Source organism: Schistocerca piceifrons, chromosome 3, assembly GCF_021461385.2.
Source record: "Schistocerca piceifrons isolate TAMUIC-IGC-003096 chromosome 3, iqSchPice1.1, whole genome shotgun sequence".
Classification (NCBI taxonomy): Eukaryota; Metazoa; Arthropoda; class Insecta; order Orthoptera; family Acrididae; genus Schistocerca; species Schistocerca piceifrons.
The window spans coordinates 80010952-80032937 of NC_060140.1; the positions used below are offsets into that span (position 1 = coordinate 80010952).

A 21986-nucleotide genomic window follows, 5' to 3' on the forward strand; every position below is an offset into this window, starting at 1 on the left:
TGTGACCCGAGCCGCTACTATTCGGTCGAGTAGCTCCTCAATTGGCATCACGAGGCTGAGTGCACCCTGAAAAATGGCAACAGCGCAAGGAAGCCCGGGTGGTCACCCATCCAAGTGCTAGCCCAGCCCGACAGCGCTTAACTTCGGTGATCTGACGGGAACCGGTGTATCCACTGCGGCAAGGCCGTTGCCTTCGATGATCTGAGTTATTAGTTACTTGGGAACCTGTAATTTCTCGTACTTCATCTACGTTATTTCGCCACAACTAGTATGTTACGGCAAGATCTCGTAGTGTGATGTGAGCACATGTTCCCGGTGTAATACTCCATGTTTGCGGCACATTATGAGAACCCCTCTCTGCGTACATCTTGTTTCGCCAATACCTTTCCTCTCCTCGTAGCAGTCCATAAACCAGGTCTCGATCGCGTGTTTATACTCCCAGCATCCCTCCTAAAGCGCCATTTCGAGCGTATGTGCTAATGAGTCACGTTTGCCGCACAGATCGGCTGCGATGCAAGGCTCCGAAGGCATAAATCCGCTCCAAACGCGCGAATAACGCCTTCGCCACACGGAGGTATCTGTGTCTGTAACAGGTTTCGAGACACAGCGTTGAAGCTGCCTGTTACAGCGACAGAGCCTCTTAATAGTACGTTTCCAAAAAGGCAACAACGAGCACCATGTAACATGCTACACATGTTATTTTGTGTATCCATACTGTGTAGAAGGTCGAATGTCGCCAAAGAATCTGATCCCAGTTTTCAATTGCTACTTGCTGCCGTTGCTTGTGGAACGAGCGCTCCGAAGGCATAAATCCGCTCCAAACGCGCGAATAACGTCTTCGCCACACGAAGGTATCTGTGTCTGTAACAGGTTTCGAGACACAGCGTTGAAGCTGCCTGTTACAGCGACAGAGCCTCTTAATAGTACGTTTCCAAAAAGGCAACAACGAGCACCATGTAACATGCTACACATGTTATTTTGTGTATCCATACTGTGTAGAAGGTCGAATGTCGCCAAAGAATCTGATCCCAGTTTTCAATTGCTACTTGCTGCCGTTGCTTGTGGAACGAGCGCTCCGAAGGCATAAATCCGCTCCAAACGCGCGAATAACGTCTTCGCCACACGAAGGTATCTGTGTCTGTAACAGGTTTCGAGACACAGCGTTGAAGCTGCCTGTTACAGCGACAGAGCCTCTTAATAGTACGTTTCCAAAAAGGCAACAACGAGCACCATGTAACATGCTACACATGTTATTTTGTGTATCCATACTGTGTAGAAGGTCGAATGTCGCCAAAGAATCTGATCCCAGTTTTCAATTGCTACTTGCTCCCGTTGCTTGTGGAACGAGCGCTCCGAAGGCATAAATCCGCTCCAAACGCGCGAATAACGTCTTCGCCACACGAAGGTATCTGTGTCTGTAACAGGTTTCGAGACACAGCGTTGAAGCTGCCTGTTACAGCGACAGAGCCTCTTAACAGTACGTTTCCAAAAAGGCAACAACGAGCACCATGTAACATGCTACACATGTTATTTTGTGTATCCATACTGTGTAGAAGGTCGAATGTCGCCAAAGAATCTGATCCCAGTTTTCAATTGCTACTTGCTGCCGTTGCTTGTGGAACGAGCGCTCCGAAGGCATAAATCCGCTCCAAACGCGCGAATAACGTCTTCGCCACACGAAGGTATCTGTGTCTGTAACAGGTTTCGAGACACAGCGTTGAAGCTGCCTGTTACAGCGACAGAGCCTCTTAATAGTACGTTTCCAAAAAGGCAACAACGAGCACCATGTAACATGCTACACATGTTATTTTGTGTATCCATACTGTGTAGAAGGTCGAATGTCGCCAAAGAATCTGATCCCAGTTTTCAATTGCTACTTGCTGCCGTTGCTTGTGGAACGAGGCAAAAGCATGTCAAGTTATTCAGCACCTGTTTGCCAGTACTGCGCTCATGTCATCAGGAGGAGTGGCAGCTGCTGCTTATTTTATCCTTGCAAATGGTAATAGATCAAGAAGCCTAGGTGGTGGATCATAGATTCATTTGTTGAAAGTAGTGAAAATCGCAAGGAATGTTTCGTAAAACTTGTTTCAAATGATGACAGCTTGTTCAAAAATTCTACACGTATGAGCAGGCAGGATTTGGATTACCTAGTCGAAAAGTCACTCCTTGGGTGAAAAAAAGCAGACACCAACTCTTCTGACGTGATACCCGTTCAAGTGCGAAGTATGTTAACGTTGAGATACCTAGTTATTAGAGATTGTGGTATCGACAGCTACGATGCCACGGCGTAGTTACAAGTTCTTAGGTTGGCACTACGACACCGGCAGCGCCCTCTAGCCGGCGCTGTGCAGCTCTACGAGCGCCGCTCCGCATTCTGCACATTTGATTCCGAGGAGACGACTTGGTAACATTGTTTCTACTTCATAGGGGGCCATTACAGACTTGGTTACTTCAGTTACTTCAATGATAGTTTGCCCGACCACTAGTATCAGTTAGCATTGATACCTGTACAGCTTCGCACCTACGTGCACATCTCAGCCAAAGATAAGTAAAACCACTTTTAATTGCAGTACCAAGTGTTCTACCATTCGAGGGTTGGATACCCTCACTTCTTCATCGAGGACTTGCACTGCCTGGGCTACTCTCAGGGTGTATCTTCGACGTGGAAGAGCCCCACCATTTCCTTGCCGTGCCGTCTGCTCGCCGTCCGGTCCTCCTCCTCGCCGCCGCCGCCGCCGCCTGGTCGCCGCCTGCCGGTGCTCGCCGCCGCCGCCGCCGCCGCCGCCGCCCTTCTCGCGCACCGCCACCATGTCGCAACCCACCACCACTATCATTTTCACCTCTCCCTCCGCTGCTCCAACCACCATCACATGGAGCTCATCCTCCACCCCCCTTCCCGTCTTCCTTCTCTCCCTGTCCGCCCCACCCCTGCGCCTCTTTCGGCTGTAACCACCCCCAACCCCCACTCCCCTATCACTGTCGACCCATCGACAGCTACTGACTTTCCGCCGCTCCCTGCACCGCCTCCGACGGGCTCCTAGCCAGCACGGATTTCGGCTCGACGTTCCACAGTATCTGTGACACCCACGCCCCCTCCCTCTGCGTCGTCCGCTGCTCAGGGTGGTCCTGCCCCCCGCCATCTCCCCCTGCAACCCGTCCCCCAGCCCCTCTCCACCTGGTCGTGACCACGAGACCTTCAAAGCGCCCGAATGTTGACCCTTTCCCCGAAATCACCTCCAAAAAAACCCCCGATCCCCAAGACCCACCCACCCCCCTTGGACGCGACTCTTACCCCCGCCTCCGCCAAGCCTGCCACCCACACCTTTGTCCTCTCCAATCCTGACCCTCAATTCCTTGATGCCCGCTCCCTCACGCTCGTCATCCGGAAATACTACCCTAATGCCCCCATCTCCCTTCTGATTCCTCACAAGGACTCGGTCCTCATTAAATCCCCCAATGCTTCCTTCCACACCGATCTCCTCTCCCGCATCCCCCGTATTCAATTTGGCCGACGTGCAACCCTCACCCCCTACCACACCCCGTCCTCTCCCCGTCAGCCTCAACCTCCCCGACGTCCGCCAACCTTCACCGCTGTGATCACGAAGCTTAGCCCCATGATCATGGAGGCTGAGGTGTTGGCGAAACTCAACTCCCAGCCCGACATTGAAATCCGCTCAGCCCGTCGCATCTTCAATGATGCCAGGCCGACTTTTCTCATGCGGATATTCACCGAATCCTCCTCCTCCATTGACCGCCTCCTCACCGAGGGAGCCCTCATCCACAATCGCCACCATAAGGTGGACCCCTCCCATTCCCCAGTCCAATCCTATGACTGCCAATGCTGTCTCACATTCAACGACCACGTTACCTCTTCCTGCAAGAACCCCCCTACTTGTCCCCACTGCAAAGCTTCACACTTCCTCAAGAATTGCCCCAACCTCACCTCTCCCCCCTCCTGCAACACTTGCAACGAACCACATCCTATCTACCGTCCCTGTCTGTCCTGTTGATGACCCCATCTACCCCAACAACTCACTCCGCCCTCCACCTACTGCTGAGGACATCATCCACTTCATCACCATTGTGATCCAAAACATCCAACCCTTCCAGCGCTCCCACACCCTTTCTCAAATCGCCCTCGCTGCCTGTTCCATCTTCCATCTTACCGCCTATGCCACATACTGCCACAACCAGGCCCAATTCACCTTCACCCCCCTCACCACCCTCATCTAACTCTCCCCTCCCATGGTACAACAACCCTACCGTATCCTGTACCACAACATTCGCTCCCTGCCCACCCACAAACACCTCTTCCTCCACACCCTCCATCAGTACCGCGTGGATGCCTTCGTCCTAACTGAAACCTTCCTTCAACCCCGTATCTCCATCTCCACGGCTCCTTACACCCTTCACCACACCGATAACCCGTACCCTATGGCGCGTGGTGGAGTTGCTATAGGCCACCTCAAGCACCTCCCCGTCCGGCCCCAACCTCTCCTTAACAATCCTGCCGAGCATCTCATCCTCAGCCTCTTCTTCCCCACCCTTACCATCACCTATGCCACCATTTATGTCCGCCCTCGCACCCCCATCCCATACGATTTCCTGGCCCACACTGACCGCACCTTCTCCTCCTACGTGATTGCCGCTGACCTCAATATCCACAGCTGTGATCCTGCCGACCTCCAGTGGTGGCATCAGTTTCTCACCACCCTCCAGGGAGACCTGGTTCCCCTGCCTCAGCACACCCGACCCGAATCCAGCACCACTCCTAACGCTGTCGCCACCCATATCCCCACCAAAGCCATCCACCCTCACCACCCCGCCCTGCCTCCACAGGCCGTCCTTCTCCTTCGAGAGTCCCGCCGCCTCTAACGCTCTTTTCTCCGCACTCGTGACTGGGATACACTTACCCGCCACCAGCTATTACAATGACACATCCGCAACCTGCTTACTGCAAAGAAACGCCATGCCTGGCGCCAGACATGTACACAGCTCAACACCACGCTCCCCATAAACTCTTCCAAGTATTGGTCTGCTTTCCACCGCCTTACTGGAAACCGCCCCACCCCCAGTACCCTCTCCTCCGTAATGACCGTCCCTTTACTGACAACCTCAGTAAGGCCAACCGCTTTGCCTCTCACCTCTCCGATGTTTTTTCCATCCCAGATGATCTCCACTTTGATTATTCCCTCTTTCCTGACATCATGGACTGTACGAATACCTCTGCTCCTCCCGTTGCTCCTAGCTTCCAGTACTTGGGCCACACACCACCATCTGAACTTAACACTCCCATCACTACACAGGACATCAGCCTCACACTCCGCACTAAACGCAACACTGCTCCCGGCCACGACTGCGTTGCCTACCACCACCTCAAACACTGCCCTCCCTCCTTCCTTTCAATCCTTGCCACCCTCTACAATGTCATCCTTGCCACTGGCTTCTATCCCGACCTGTGGAAAACCTCCCGTATCCTGATGTTCTCCAAACCCAACAAGCCTCCATCTGATGCCTCTTCCTATCGTCCTATCTGTCTCACATCGGCGTTCAGCAAGCTCTTGGAATCCATCCTTTCCCGGCGCCTCCATCACCACCTCCACCAAAACCACCTCCTCCCAAACACCCAATGTGGCTTTCGACCTTCCTTCTCTGCTGATGACCAACTCCTCTGCCTCACTCATCTCCTCTCCATACAGCTTAACTCCCGTCGCTCCGCCATTTTTGTCTCCCTTGACCTCGAAAAGGCCTATGACCGTGTCTGACATCCCGGTCTCCTGTTTAAACTCCAAACCTACACCCTTCCTATCAACTACATCCATCTGGTGGCCTCCTTCCTCTCCGACCGCCCCTCCTATGTTACCATCTATAACGCCAATTCCCACACCTACTACCCCTCTGCAGGTGTGCCCCAGGGCTCTGTCCTCTCCCCTCTCCTCTACCTCCTGTACATGGCAGATATGCCCCAATCCCCCCCTCCAGTACACCTCTTGCAATATACTGATGACACCGCATTCCTCGCCCTCGCTCCTACCCTCCCACGGTCCCAGCCCCTTCTCCAGAATCACCTTGACCTTTTTGCTGCATGGTGTAACCAGTGGCTCCTGAAATCAATCCTTCCAAGACACAGACAATCATCGTAGGTCGTACCACTTGCTCCTTCCGGTTCCTGGATTTCTCCCTTACTGTCTGCGCCCATCCTGTCTGCCTCACCCCCACCCTCACCTACCTTGGCCTCACCATTGACCTTCACCTCACCTGGATCCCTCATCTCCACTCCATCCAATCCAAAGCCCACAACTACCTCCGACTCCTCAAACTCCTCTCTGGCCGGACATGGGTATTGTACCCCTCTACCATCCTCCACACCTACACGTGCTTAATCTGTCCCATCCTCTGTTATGCCAGTCCTGCCGGATATCTGCCCCCACCCCCCAAATTCTATAAGTCCCTCCAGATCCTTGAGTGTCATGCACTCCGCCTCGCCTTCCGTATACGCCTCCCGTCCCCCACGCGAATCCTCTATGATCTCATTCCTTTCCCCCATCTGCTCCTATTCCTCGAACATATCCGCATCCTCTAGACCTCCCGCTGCCTTGAACCCCCTCACCCCCTGGTTGCTCCTCTCCTCTCCCATCCCCGCCCCCTACCACGTCTTCACTGTTGTGTCCCCTACCATCCATCTCTACACCCTATATCTCCTTTCCCAAGGTGGCTTCCATCAACTCCCCCTCCCAGATGATGCCCTCTCTCCCTCCATTTATCCCTCCTATCAACTCTGATCCTCACTCCCCCTCCTTTCCTCTGTCCTTTTCCCGGGCTCCCTCTCCCCCCTTCCATCCTCTTTCTTCCCCACCTCCCCTCTCTTTGCCCCCTTCTCTCCCCCGATTCCTTTTACATTTCCCTCCTCTGCCTCCTCTCATTCACTCTCGCATCTGCCCTCCTCCCCCTTTATTAGTCCTCTCCCTCCCTGGTTCCCCCCCTTTTTTCGTTTTATTTTCCTTCCTCCCTCCTTGTTCTTCCCCCTCCTCCAGTTCCCCCCCCCCCCACCCATCTGCCTTTGGCTCGGGAGTGTCATCTTTGTGCCGCCACTTTCGTGCAGTGTTCTACAGTGAGTGTTCTACAGTGCGTGTTTTACAGTGAATTTCCGTGTTGTGTTTTTTGGGAAGTGTTGCGAACGGCCATCATACTGTCGCTAGGTGTGCCTTTTATCTCTTGCGAACAGAAACCAGACTGTCGCCGTGTTTTTTAATTGTGTGTGTACTATGTTACTTGTCTGATTCCTGTGTCTTTTATTAACGTTGCCAACTCCTTTTGCTTTCTGTTTTAACTTTCCGTATTTTTCTGCCATTTTTCACTTGACGTCACCGTTTTATCGCCTGTTTTTCTTGTTTCTTTTCTTCTTCCGTTCTTTAAAATAAAAGTCTGTAAGCTGTAGAGCAGTGTACTAAGCTGCTGCCAGCCCGCCCCCTTCGGGGGGAATTGAAAATCAATAAAGGAAAAAAAAAGTGTTCTACCTCACCTGCTCCTCCTAGCTTCCTACATTCGGCCTACCCTTCAGTTTTCAGGAGCAGACCCACGCGCCGCCTACCAGGCGGGACACAGAGGAGATAGTTATGCATCACATACGTACCTCTTCGGCATATAAATCCTACGTATTGTTACGTAATAGCAGAAGCAGATTTTGTAAAGATACGTAGATATAAGTTGTATCTTTATAATTAATGTCTATATATTTACAGAGCTGAAGTAGGATTAGTGTTCAAGGAAATAGTACGTATTAAACCATAACTGACAAATACACAGCCACACAGTAAACTTATTTCTTGACGTCTCAAAATTTCTTTAAGTACTCTTAAACCAAATGGTTGTTTTTCGCCGTCAATTGTAGCTATGAAAGACGGAGATTGAACAGAATGGGGACGAGATAAGTAACAGCTTCTGCTTGTGGGAACAGTCGTCACCTTTCCATGGTATGAAGTGGATGACCCATCATTGTTGTACTTTTCCATACCTGCTTCAAGCAACACCCTGAGAAGACAAAGTCATGGGATTCATCCTAATATCGTGTCGGACCTTTTGCCCGGCATAGTGCAGCAACTCGACGTAGAATGGACTCAACAAGTCACTGGAAGTCCTCTACAGAAATATTCAGTCATGCTGCCTCTGTAGCCGCTCATAATTGCGGAAAGTGTTGTGAGTGCAGAGTTTTATGAACGAACTGATTTCTCGATTACATCCCATAAATGTTCGATGGGATTCATGTCGGGCGATCTGGGTGGCAAAATCATTCGCTCGAACTGTCCAGAACGTTCCCCAGACCATCTGCAAATAATTGTGGCCCTGTGACATGGCGCATTGTCATCTAAAAAATGACATTGTTGTTTCAGAACACGAAAGCCAAGAATGGCTGCAAACGGTCTCCAAGTGGCAGCTGGATCAGAGGCCCTGGTCCATACCAAGCAAACACAGTCCACACCATTATACAGCCACAACCAGCTTGCACAGTGTCGTGTTGACAACTTGGAACCATGGCTTCGTGGGGTCTGCGCCACACTCGTGCCCTACCGTCGGCTCTTACCATCTGAAATCTGGACTCATCTGACCAGGACTTGGTTTTCCAGTCATATGGGTCCAACAGACATGGCCACGAGCCCAGTAGAGGCGCTGCAAGCGATGTCGTCCTGTAGCGAAGGCGCTCGCGTCGGTCGACTGCTGACATAGCCCACTAACGCCAGGTTTCGCCGTTCGTCATACGTCCCAGATTGATTCCTGCGGTTATGTCACTCATTGTTGTTTGGTTGTTAGCTCTGACGACTCTACGCAAACGCAGCAGTGTCTCGGTCGTTAAGTGAAGGCCGTCGACCACTGCATTGTCCGTGGTGAGAGGTAATGCCCGAAATTTGGTATTCCTGGCACACTCTTGACACTGTGGATCTTGGGAATATTGAATTCCCTAACGGTTTCCCAAATGGAATGTTCCATGCGTCTAGCTCCAACTACCATTCCGCGTCCAAAATCTGGTAATTCCCGTCGCACGGCCATAATGATGCTAGAAAGATTTTAACATGAGTCACCTAAACGACATCTCCGCCAACGCTCTACCCTTTTATGCCTTATATACTCGATACTACGGCGACCTGAATATGTGCATATCTCTCATGAGTTTTGACCGAGCGAGGTGGGGCAGTAGTTATCACACTCGACTCGTATTCGGAAGGGCGACGATTCAAACCCGCGTCCGGCCATCCTAATTTAGGTTTCCCATGATTTCCCTAAAACGCTTTAGGCAAATGCCGGAATGGTTCCTTTGAAAAGGCAGGCCGACTTCCTTCCTCATCCTTCCCTAATCCGATGGGATCGATGATTTCGCTGTTTGGTCCCCTCCCCCAAATCAACCAGCCAACCAAAGATGACTTTCGTCACCTCAGTATATGTTCATACGATGTTTCATAATTTTCCTTGCTCTGGGCTGAAGATCAACCAGTTCGTTAGCTACATTTTCACCGTAAGCTGTCAGGTCTTTCCTTTTCATACTTCTTCTTCGTGTTTAGAACAGGGTTATACGGGTTTCCTCCTTTTATCTCTCTTCTTATAAACCTACTTTACACTTTCTTCAGTACCCGACAAATTTATTTCACCATCAGACTGTAACCGATGGCTAGGAGTTGGTGGGTAGTATGCTGACTCTCAATAGAACAGTCGCAAAAACAACTTCTTTCTAAAAAGGCAATACTTCAAGAATTCTTTAAGCACCTTACGAAATCATAGATATTGATACAAAAGATGGAGCCGATATTCCAGGAACTAACTCGTGTCTATAAAATATGACTGTGCTATTTATAATTACGTTACAGATTCTACCAAATGAATATGAGTGGAAGATAATAGCTATTGATTTTGAAAAAAGTTTGGAACCACTCAGACTGTATCGGAGCAATGGATGGAAGACTCATAGTGCTTCAGAGTCCAATGAAAGGTAACAGGTTGCTCAGAATTGTTCTGATTGGGATTTCATATGATAGCTATTGTTTCTTGTACACCAATATTAGTTGCCGAGGAAAAATTTCAGACGGAGGAGTGTTTCGCCCAACTTCATTTTAACAAATCCTGTTGAAAAATGAACTATCGTTTTCGACTGCACGACCTCTGCTGGAAGGGAGTGGCTGATGACGCATTTCCACTACAGGAAAAGCCTTATTCAGCACATTAAGAATAAGGTGCCAAGAATAGAATATGCAATTACAGAGAAATAAATGCATGAGGAGTACTGGACAATACTTGAGAATTATTGGCATCAATGTTTGGTGTGTTTCTAACATCAGTGCTTGGTGTGTTTCGAAAATGTTTAATGGTAAATGTTAAAAACGCAGAAACTAATACTTCAAGAACTTCTTATGCATCTTATGGAGCCTTACATGCTGATACATGGACCATGGAGGACGTTAGTCGACAAAGCCCATGAAAATCAGTTGAAGATGGAGTAAACGTCCGGGATAAATTCGCTAGGTATTTTTTGTCAAAAGAAGGTAAATAAACTTGGAAAGACATAGACTAAGAAACAGCACACGAACTATACATATGTAAAATAAATGTGTCTAACTGCGACAAAGTTTTATGACTTTATTTCTCTCAATCGTACACAATGACCAAAAGTGAAACATCAATTCGAGAGCAGTTTTCAATTTTTAAATGTATAATCTAAATTAGTAAACACTCTTGTATGTTAGCTGTAAATAAAATCTATATTAATTACATGTAAGATCTTTTATGTAAAATTTTTGTTATGACAATTTTTAATACGAGTATACAGGGTGTAACAGTGAAAGGGTACAGTACTGCCCGACGTTGAAAATTGGTACAACATTCTTCGTTATTCTTGTCAGAACAACATATTTTTTCTAATAATAACTCAATTTCAATTAATACAGCGAAGAAGGATACCAGTGTAGGAAAGAATGACAATTTATTTATTTAATTGCATCACATGTGCACTCCCACAAAATAAATCCTTACATCCAATTAGGTGAGATCTACGAAATGAATGAATGTATGGTCGTCTGCTACCCACAGACAGTGAATGTGCAATATATGATCATCTTTGAGACAGTGCTTTGGTCACCTTTGGTGGAACCAAAGAGATGAAATTTACCTGAGCTTTGAGCGCCTGAAATGTGGCTGACCAATGGGTAGCATGGTCTTCCCTCACCTCGACAGAGGTGCGAGAGGACCTGAAGAACGGCCATGTTTCAGCACTCTGGCGCTGGATCTAGTGTTGGTAAGACCTGTCTTAGGTGTGCTCCGTAAAGACAAAAGAGTGGAGAGAATGGTATGCATGTGAAATACTTACGAGTAGTTTGGAATAATTATTTCTCTATTTCAGGAACTTTTGTGGGGAGAATTAAATGTCAGGCAGCTAATATTAAGGGGATCATAGTGATCTTCGGAAGTGACCAACGGTCACAATGAAACCACGTGTAGCAGTAAGTTGAAATACAGGGTGATTCAAAAAGAATACCACAACTTTAGGAATTTAAAACTCTGCAACGACAAAAGGCAGAGCTAAGCACTATCTGTCGGCGAATTAAGGGAGCTATAAAGTTTCATTTAGTTGTACATTTGTTTGCTTGAGGCGCCGTTGACTAGGCGTCAGCGTCAGTTGATGCTAAGATGGCGACCGCTCAACAGAAAGCTTTTTGTGTTATTGAGTACGGCAGAAGTGAATCGACGACAGTTGTTCAGCGTGCATTTCGAACGAAGTATGGTGTTAAACCTCCTGATAGGTGGTGTATTAAACGTCCGTAACTACCTGAACGTCAACTACCAGAGGCGATGGATCGGCCGCCAGGCAGCCCGTGACAGAGCACTTCATCACTGGCCTCCAAGAAGCCCTGATCTTATCCCCTGCGATTTTTTCTTATGGTGGTATGTTAAGGATATGGTGTTTCGGCCACCTCTCCCAGCCACCATTGATGATTTGAAACGAGAAATAACAGCAGCCATCCAAACTGTTACGCTACAGAGAGTGTGGAACGAGTTGGAGTATCGGGTTGATATTGCTCGTATGTCTGGAGGGGGCCATATTGAACATCTCTGAACTTTTTTTTGAGTGAAAAGAACCTTTTTAAATACTCTTTGTAATGATGTATAACAGAAGGTTATATTATGTTCCTTTCATTAAATACACATTTTTAAAGTTGTGGTATTCTTTTTGAATCACCCTGTACTTCCGAGTGCTTAAGTTAAGCTGAATTACTAGCGTGTGTACTATAAGTTGGAAATAGTTAAGAAATGGCGTGTGCAGGACTTGAAATTAGAGACAAGTACTTCCACGTGGTGAGTACTGTGTGAGTCTCAATCTGAGTATGAGACAAAGGATAAAGAGAAGTACTCGTCCATGGTATCAGTTGAGGACTCGCGTGTGTGATGAATATGTTCGTAATACTACTTTGCGTGTTATGTTTCCGTGTGACGCTTGATTCAAACTATAATACCTAGAGAGAGAAGCAAGGTGAGTCAGCCGTCTATCCAGCAATGCCACGTGGCTTGCATTGCACAGGAAGACGTGCATATAACCTCCAGAGTCCATAGTAGGAAAGAAAAGTTACAAAGTGGGGCAGTGTCGTGTGAAACTGGGATAAATACTAATTGAAGTGGGAAAGTTGAAAGTGATGTGATTATAACGTTGCGACTATTCTTTGTATTGCATGTTGCCAGTGTGATGTATTTCATGAAATTTAAGTATGTGTGGTTGGCATGGGAGAGTAACAAGATTGTTTCAGAGGCAGTAGGTTATGCATGTTCCTTTTTGTACCACTTGGTCTGGAGGAAATTTTTGTGATGATGGGTGTGAGAGTCGAAGCGTGAGATATAGCAAAAGATCCACCATCCTATCCAGAAAGAGCACTGTAGCGTTAAGTAATTATGAGACCATAAGATAGAGAATCACCAATGTAAAGCCATGCCCACTGGGCGGAATTTCTCATGTGTTATTGTTGTAGGTTATAGAATTTGTGTGTTTAGGTTAGAGAATTTATAGGAATAAATAAGATAGTGAAAAGAAAAAGATTGGTGGACTTTTCCTTCGAATTGTATGTTGTCATGATGTCCCGAATTTATAATGTGTGCGCCATTCATATTCAGTGCGGTGGCCACGTATTGATAAAAGCCGTTAAATAAAAGAAAAATGAAAATGTGGTATTGCCAGTGCGTAGTGAACAGTCAGAGTTCTGTAAATTACTGATAGTCAGATGTGCCTTTCCGTTGCGTATTATTCATACAGGAGGTTGATTAGTGACTTAATTGTGAATACGAGAGTTCATGTTACTCGATAAATAAGAATGAATCCACTCGCTTGGCAGACCACTCATCTTGCAGGCCTGACTGCTTGATGCCACAGTATGAGCAAGGCACGTGGGTGCCTCTCATAATTTCGACCCTGCCAGGATATTTTTGCCAGGATATTTTGCCAGGATATTCTGCCAGTATATTTTGCTGTTAGGGTTTGCTGTTAAGATTGTTTTTATTTGATGGAATATATTGTGATAGCGCTAAGAAGTAAAAAATTTTTTTTTTTTTGCAATTTCTTTCTGGATTGGTGAGGATCTTTTATTTTTTTATGTAATTAATTGCTATATCGCTCAAAGGCTGGAAGATTGTTGTATAATTTTTTGCGTAATGTCCATAGTAATTAGGTCGCAGTCGAAAAGTGTAGTCACCATGTAGAATAGTGATTCTGGGGTGAACGTAGCAGTGCAGCAGGAAGTAGGTGTCGACCATGGGCTAATGAGCGGGAACGGCAAACACTCGAAAGGGGCTGAATTGTTCAGCGGATCGCGGCTAGGTGATCCTTTGAGCGGTGGGCTTTGTCCGCAACCGGGGGCTTTTCCCGACGACGCGGGCGAGCCGGGACTAGGTCAAGTATGCAGTGAAAGTGCAGCTACCCTTCGCGAAGCTACGGTTTTTTCAGGCGAACGAGGTGAGCGCACCGAAAGTAGCAAATGACAATGTGCTACTGCAGGTTTTACAGAGGATGGATAAAGATAATAAGGAAAGAATGGAAGCGATGAATAGAGGTAATAAGGAGAGAGATAGGGAGATTAAGGAAATATTGGAAGCGATGAATACAGGTAATGAGGAGAGAGATAGGGAGAATAAGGAAAGATTGGAAGCGATGGATAGAGATAATAAGGAGAGAGATAGGGAGATTAAGGAAATATTGAAACCGATGGATAAAGATAATAAGGTACGATTGTAAGCGATGGATAAAGATGGTAAAGAAAGTATGGAGGCATTGCATAAGGGAAATAAAGAGGCAATGAGGAAGCTACACACAGTTATCGATGAGCGTCTGCCCACAGTTAATAATCGGTTAGATGAGGGGGAGAAGATTCTGGGTGCGTTGAAGCAAGTATGTGACGCCGTGAAAGAAAAAGCCAATAATTTGGAGGTACAAATAATTGCAATAGAGAGTGATATTACAGAACGTAGGGACGTGTTGCCAGATGAGCGAATCAAAGAGATAATGGTCAGAAAGAATACGATTAGTGCAGATGTAGGAAAGATCAGTATAAGAGGCGAGACAGGCTCTGACAGTACGCAGCGAGAGGCTTATGCCAACCAGGGGGAGATACAATCACTATTACAGCTTAAAGAGGCGCAATTAGAAATAAGTAGGAAACATAGGGAAGAACTCGCACAGTTGCAACTAGCGTGCAGTAGCGAAGGTGAGACACCACCAGGTAGATTGCAGAGGGAGAGTGAGATAAATTCAAAAAACGAAAATAGGCAGAAAGAGGAAGACAAACTCAGAGAGTTAGAAGAACGGTTGTGTCGGATAAAACAGGTGGCAAACCCAACTGGGTATAGTCCAAGGCTGTCTCAATTTCAAGATTCATTGCCTTCATCGTGGGGACTGCTCCTCAAAATGAAGTTTGTGTGTAACCATTTGGGGGACGAGGCTAGAGCGAAAATGCAGGAAGTTATTAAAGACTGTAGTAGCTATTTAAATGAATTCTGGACGAAAAGTAAGCAGGACCAGGTTACGCAAAGCTTATTGATGATGCCAAATTGTAACGAAGATGGTATAAGAGATCCAGTGACGTGCTATCAGGAAATGCTGAGACGAAATAGGTATTTGGATGTGCCATACGAACCTGGGGAGTTCATTAGGATCTGTATAACGAAGTTGCCAGTGAAATTGCGCAGAGATATAGCGATAGCAGGCAGAGGCGTAGACGATTCTGCGTCATTTCAGCACTTGTTACAAGAATTGGGTAATGAGAGCAATATCGTGATCGGAGACACGACTCATAGGTCAGATAGTGTCGAGGATAGGAACGGCAGAAACTATTAGAACGACAGGAGAGCATGGAATCCTGGCATTTCATTCTTGTCATAATGGATTGAAGAATAGGAGAAACTAATCCAACATATCAGCCCTTAGCATCTTGCCTTAAAACACATGCCGCTGGCACTGAAAATTGTCTATGTAACAGACATACTCTACTGATATGTAGGAATGCAAATACCATACTTCTGATCAGAGAATAAAACACCAGTAATGGAATCTGTTAGGCTGGTCTCTCAGAGCAAAATTTGCAAATTTTTATTTGGAACAGTAAAGTAAACGGACTGTTTCCTCAAAAAAAAAAAAAAAAAAAAGTTGCTAAAAATGTTATGTAATAATGCCAATGAGTCCAGTTTAATTAGTGCGGTTTGACTATTGCAGGTACTTAACACGTAATGTAAAAAGTCAACAGTGTGATCTGTATGGAATAGCGTACGTTTATACTGCTGTTACAGGTAACTGCAGTAATGTGATCGAAGTTTTTAAATTAGATGCCATCTGCTCTATAGTATATCATTGTCCTGGTGACAGTTATAATGAAGTGCTGTGTATGGTTGTTCGGAATCTGGTATTAGGGAAAGAGGACACTAGCACCAAAGTTTCTAACACTTGGGCTGTCCCATCTCTCCCAGCTTGTATACTCTCTGCACACATTTAATTTTCGTGTAAGCTCAGATTCCTAACTAGCAAATTCTTTACTGTGTATAGTGGACCATTCAGAGTGAGGCGGATTGTCCATGAAAATTCTGTACTGATTGAGACGATCAAGGGAAAACAATCTCATAGGCTTCATCACATTTCTAACATCAAACTATGGAAAAGTTAAGGATGGATCGAAAGTAGGCAATTTATGGTAGATAGTCAGTGTATTTATTTGTGGTGTGTAACGTTATGGAGGGTCAAATCGGACATAAGAATTTTCAGGCGGGATGTCAGGAAGTATGACGGAATAGACTGGTCGAATGAGTCATGAACAGGAGTCGACAGAGTAGTGTATGTACGTATTTTTTGTCATATGAATAAGGATCAAGCAGAAACGACGTGATGATTAATGAGTGGATAAAGATGGTAGATAGAGAGAGAAGTGACGTGATAAATAATAGGGGATAAAGGAGAGAATCGACGTAAAGCAGTGTGATTAATAAAGAGAGATTCGACGTGATGAAACAGTGGTAAATAAAGGTGAGTAGAATTGAATAATGTGGAGATGTCTTAGATGTATGTTACAGAGAGGCCTGTGTATGCTGCAATCGAGATTGATGCGAATGACGAAGGAAGACCAGGAAATGATGGAGTAACGGACGGACGGAGAGCCGAAATACGAATGACGAGATGAGGACAACTGCACAACGTGAAAGGACATAAAGGGAGTATGAGATCCAGATGGTGAACGTTGTGGAATACTGACCTAAGATGTAATATAAGTGTAAATCTAATTCTTACCATAACATTTGCAACGCGAAAAAAAGTAATTTTTGTTGTTGTTGTTGAAGCCTGGTGCCAGTATAACTATTCAAAACGGTACCAAGAATGTGTACAGTTATTTTGCAGGATGAATAATTTGTGTATTTTTTGTTCTTAGATGAAATGTCGCAATTCTAAGTTGATATTTAGCAGGATGAATAATCGGTAAAGTGAATGCAGAGGTAAGCCGATGGAGAGAGGTGCCAGAGTGAAAGGACGAATTCGGAGACTGGAATGCTATCTCCGAAACAGTTTCATGTGTTACGTGGTTGAGTATAAGGGAGCAAAGGTATGGTATGTTGTCGTGACTGTGGTGGTGTTAAGGTTAGATGACTTCTAGACCTATTCTGTTAGTGTATTGATGGATTGAATGAGAAGGAAAATGTGATGTCTGGTGAGTGAGAGCCGTAGAGTAGTGTGATCAATGCGCACACTCCTGTAAAGGGGATGCTACCAATCCATAACTAAAACATTATTGAGCTTTATTGTTTGATTTGGAGGAACCTCCATGGCAGGCCAGGAACTGACATCACGTGGATGGTTCATACATGCCCTAGAAATGTTGTTGTATATAATAAAAGGAAAATATATAAAGAGATACGAATTTCACTCTGTCACAAGCACAAAGGTGCATTGTATGTTGTAGATTTAGAGTCATCAGTTTCTAAAATGTTTATTGTGTTAGTATGTTAAAGTAGTTTACTATTTAATAACATGTGGTAGGTAATTGTAAGCTGTGTAGATTATTTCTTATTTTTTTGTTAGAACACTTTCAAGGGGTATTAATTTCAGTCTGTCACAAGCACAAAGGTTCACTGTATATTGTAGTTTTAGAATAAACAGTTTCTAATATTTTCACTGTGATGGGATGTTAGAGTAGTCTACTATTTGATATTATAATTATGAGCTGCATAGATTGTTTCTTATTCCTTTTGTTTTTTTTACACTTTCATGTTTTGTATGAGGGACGACAGGTACAATCAATAGCACAAGTGTGGGCTGTATATAGAAAAGGGATAAATGTTGTTGTTGTATGTGTAGAAAACTAGGGTGTATGATTTTATGTTTTTTAGAACAAAGATTCTTTTATTACCAATGTATCTAATAGATCATACATGTAATCAATGAGTATTTAAATACTGTAAGCATATCCTTTTGTCTGTAATGTTGCGAGATGCACGGAAGGGTCTCACTGATTGGGTGTCGTAGCGCTGAGGGGCTACACCGAATGTGCCCGTACCACATAAGCCAAGCAGACGTCGGCAACAGAGCCGGTGCGCTCCCCACTCCACTGCCGGTCGGGGTACACTCCACGCGCCCGCTACAGCAGGCCAACGGCCTGGGGCGACACGCACGTACCACTGGCCATTCATAAGTTCCGCCACCCTTACGACTGGGGAAAGTATCCCGGCAACAGCAGGTGGTTTCTTCTGCTCAACGGCGGAGCGACGCGGAGGCAACAGCAGGTGGTTTCTTCTGCTCAACGGCGGAGCGACGGCAGAATGAACGACGCGTGGCAGAGTCTGGCGGGCATTTTTTACCAGCAGCTATTAACTAGTACTAGACTGTGGAGCCGTGAAACAAGATGACTGCGACTTTCCATGAGGTGGAAAGTGAAGGACTGGTGTTTCCACGTTGTGAGTGGTGGAAAAGATTTTGTCTTTAGCAGACAGGACGATCGTTTTGTTTTGTCTTGACCACTGAACGGTGGGATCCATAAACTTTTGGTAGTGACTTGTTAAGTGTGCTTTGTGAATTGCATGTGGGACGTTTGGTATACTTAAAGAGGACAGTTGCCGTTTGGTGACTAATTATTGTATGAACGCAAGAAACTAGGGTGGGACGACATTGACATTTGCGTTTGTAGTGGGAGACATTTCTTTAATTGGAGCAGGAATAAGTGCTTTTTGTTGGAACTTACGACTTTTAATTACACCATGGACTGAAAGGACAGAACCGTGGGTAATAGTAGTTGTAGGGCCATTTCTGGACGACCAGATTCGTGTGGATGCTACTCTGAGAGTGACTATGACATTTGTGTTTAATGTGAGATACAGTTTACTGTTCAGTGCGTGTTCAAAATGCCGATTTGAGTGACTTAAAGACTTTCGTCCGGGTAACCATGGGAGAGCTTTGACACCGAGACAGTGTTTCTGGGGAACCTGTCAGCAACTTTTTTGAGCCCAAGAAAATCACAGAATGAAATGATTCCGTGTGACTCGCAAGATAGGGAATAATGTATTGGTACTTGTAATTGTGTAAATTTTTTTATATGTTTCATTCCTGAAGGGACAGCAAGTGTAATTGTATTTCATTAACATTTGTGTTTAGAATAGCTAGTGTTTTTTTTTGTTTGTTTGTTCTGAGCTACCAGTTCACATAGCATGTTTATTAGAAAATTTGGTACAATGATGCTTTAATTATTAGCCAGTGGCGTAATACTAATGTAGCGGCTCTTGTTGCATAGGTCAGTAAGGTTGTCACAGGGGACAAGAGCTTGCATTGCACAACAAATATCGGAATTAATTGATGCATTTTGATGTCGTGGACAGTAATGATCTTGTTGGTGTGTTGACTGAAGCCACTTATTTTCATTATCACAGTGGTGATATTTCACATTAAAGTGTAACGAAGGCTAGTCCAAATGCAAGTTCTTGTCGTCCAAATGTGTAACAACAGAGAAATGAGCAGTAGAGTAAGATACGAGAGCTACTGGTGGATTCAAGCACTTATTGCTAAACTATTTACTGCGTGTATTGATCAAAGTTAATGGACTGACTGGCTCAGCAGCAGGTATTTATAATGGTGGAAAAGGATAAGGTTAAACTCACAGTTGAGTAGTGGTGGCAATTGCTTAAGTTGACTATATTACGTAACCAGTATGTAACTTGTGGTATATTTCATTGTTTTTCTTCTCAGTTTTATTTCTCTGTAGGTTTGATGTATATTTTAGAGTAATGGCGTGGAGCCCGACTTCTACGTGTAACTAGTGTACGAAATTTTTTTCCTTTGTTGATTTGGTTTTGTATTTAGACATTGCCGTGTAAAGATTATTACAACGCAATTTATGAATGTCAGATTACTTGTTCTGTGTTTGGACAGTCAGCTATTTAAAATTTCATGAGTACAATTAGTATTTTTTTTTATTTGTCATAGAATTAGTGAAGTTTGGATTACTCATAAAAATAACGAAGATCCCAGTAACTAAGCAAATTTTTATCTCAACATTATTTTTTATTTGTATGATGTAATGTTTTATTTGTCATGTGGATTGTTGTAAATTTGTATGTGTACATTACTCCGGATTGTGGAGAGTACAATAATGGAACAACTGTGTCAATAATTTGGTAAAGTAACAGCATTTGGTCGTCTATTTGAAGTCACCAGGGGCTAAGGTCTCCTCCTGGTTATTTTGATGACTTGCTACGTTTGCTCGAATACAGTTTTCTTTAAAAAAAAAATGTTCGGAACTACCCTCAAATTGCAAGGATAGTACCGGACCATATTTTTCTGCATGGGTAGCCAGTGGTGAAAGGGTACAGTACCGCCCAACATTGAAAATAGGTACAACATAATTCATTATTTTTGTCAGAACAACACATTTTTTTGTAAAATAACTCGATTTCAATTAATACAGCGAAGCTGGATACCAGTGTGGGAAAGAATGACAATTTATTTATTTAATTAATCACATGTGCACTCCCACAAAATAAATCCCTACATCCAGTTTGGTGAGATCTGTGAAATGAATGAATGTATGGTCGTCTGCTAACCGCAGATAGTGAATGTGAATATATTATCATCTTTGAGACGATCCTTTGGCCACCTTTGGTGGGACCAAAGAGATGAAATTTACCTGAGCTTTGAGCGCCTGAAATGTGGCTGACCAATACGGTAGCAAGGTGCTCCCCACTTCAGCAGAGGTGCGAGAGGACCTGAAGAACGGCCATGTTTCAGCACTCTGCCACTGGATCTTGTGCTGTTAAGACCTGTCTTAGGTGTGCTCCGTAAAGACAAAAGAGTGGAGACATGGTATGCATGTGGAATTTTTAAGAGTAGTTTGAAATAATAATTTCGCTATTTCAGGAACTTTTGTGGGGAGAATTAAATGTCAGGCAGGTAATATTAATGGGATCGTAGTAATCTTCGGAAGTGACCAATGGTCACAATGAAACCACATGTAGCAATAAGTTGAAATACTTCCGTGTGCTTAAGTTAAGCTGAATTACCAGCGTGTGTACAATAAGTTGAAATATTTAAGAAATAGCGTGTGTACCATAAGTTGAAATATTTAAGAAATGGCGTGTGCAGGACTTGAAATTAGAGACAAGTACTTCCACGTGGTGAGTACTGTGTGAGTCTCAATCTGTGTATGAGACAAAGGATAAAGAGAAGTACTCATCCATGGTATCAGTTGAGGACTCACGTGTGTGATGAATATGTTCTTAATATTACTTTGCGTGATATGATTCCGTGTGACACTTGATTCAAACTCTAACACTCTGAGAGAGAAACAAGGTGAGTCAGCCGTCTATCCAGCAACGCCACTTGGCTTGCATTGCACAGGAAGCCATGCATATATCTCCAGAGTTCATAGTAGGAAAGTAGAATTACGAAGTGGGGCAGTGTCGTGTGAAACTGGGATAAATATTAATTGAAGTGGGAAAGCTGAAAGTGATAATATTGTGACTATTACCTGTGTAGTATTTCATGTTGTAGTGTGGTGTATGTCATGTAATTTGGGTATGTGTGGTTTGCATGGGAGAGTAGCAAGGTAGTTTCAAAAGATTAGTGGGTTATGCTTGTTCCTTCAGTACCGCTCGGTCTGGAGAAAAGTTTCGTGATGATGATTGTGAGAGTCGAAGTGTGAGGTATAATAAAAGATCCACCATCCTATCTAGAAAGTGCACTGTAGCGTTAAATAATTACGAGACCATATGGTAGAGAATCACCAATGTAAAGCCATGCCCACTGGGCGGAATTTCTCATGTGTTATTGTTGTAGGTTATAGAATTTGTGTGCTTAGGTTATAGAATTTATCGGAATAAATAAAATAGTGAAAAGAAAAAGATTGGTGGACTTTTCCTTCGAATAGTATGTTGTCATGATGTCCTGAATTTATAATGTGTGCGCCATTCATATTCAGTGCGGTGGCCACGTATTGATAAAAGCC

General features: G+C 44.8%; 1 protein-coding gene and 1 pseudogene across 1 annotated transcript in view; one reads left to right on the top strand and one right to left on the bottom strand.

Annotated features, from left to right (window-relative positions):
* The window catches only part of LOC124788408, a 179323-nt gene that overhangs the window by 36982 nt on the left and 120355 nt on the right, over nt 1–21986 (top strand). The gene's annotated exons all lie outside the window — the stretch shown is intronic.
* LOC124790523 lies at nt 75–192 on the bottom strand (annotated as a pseudogene).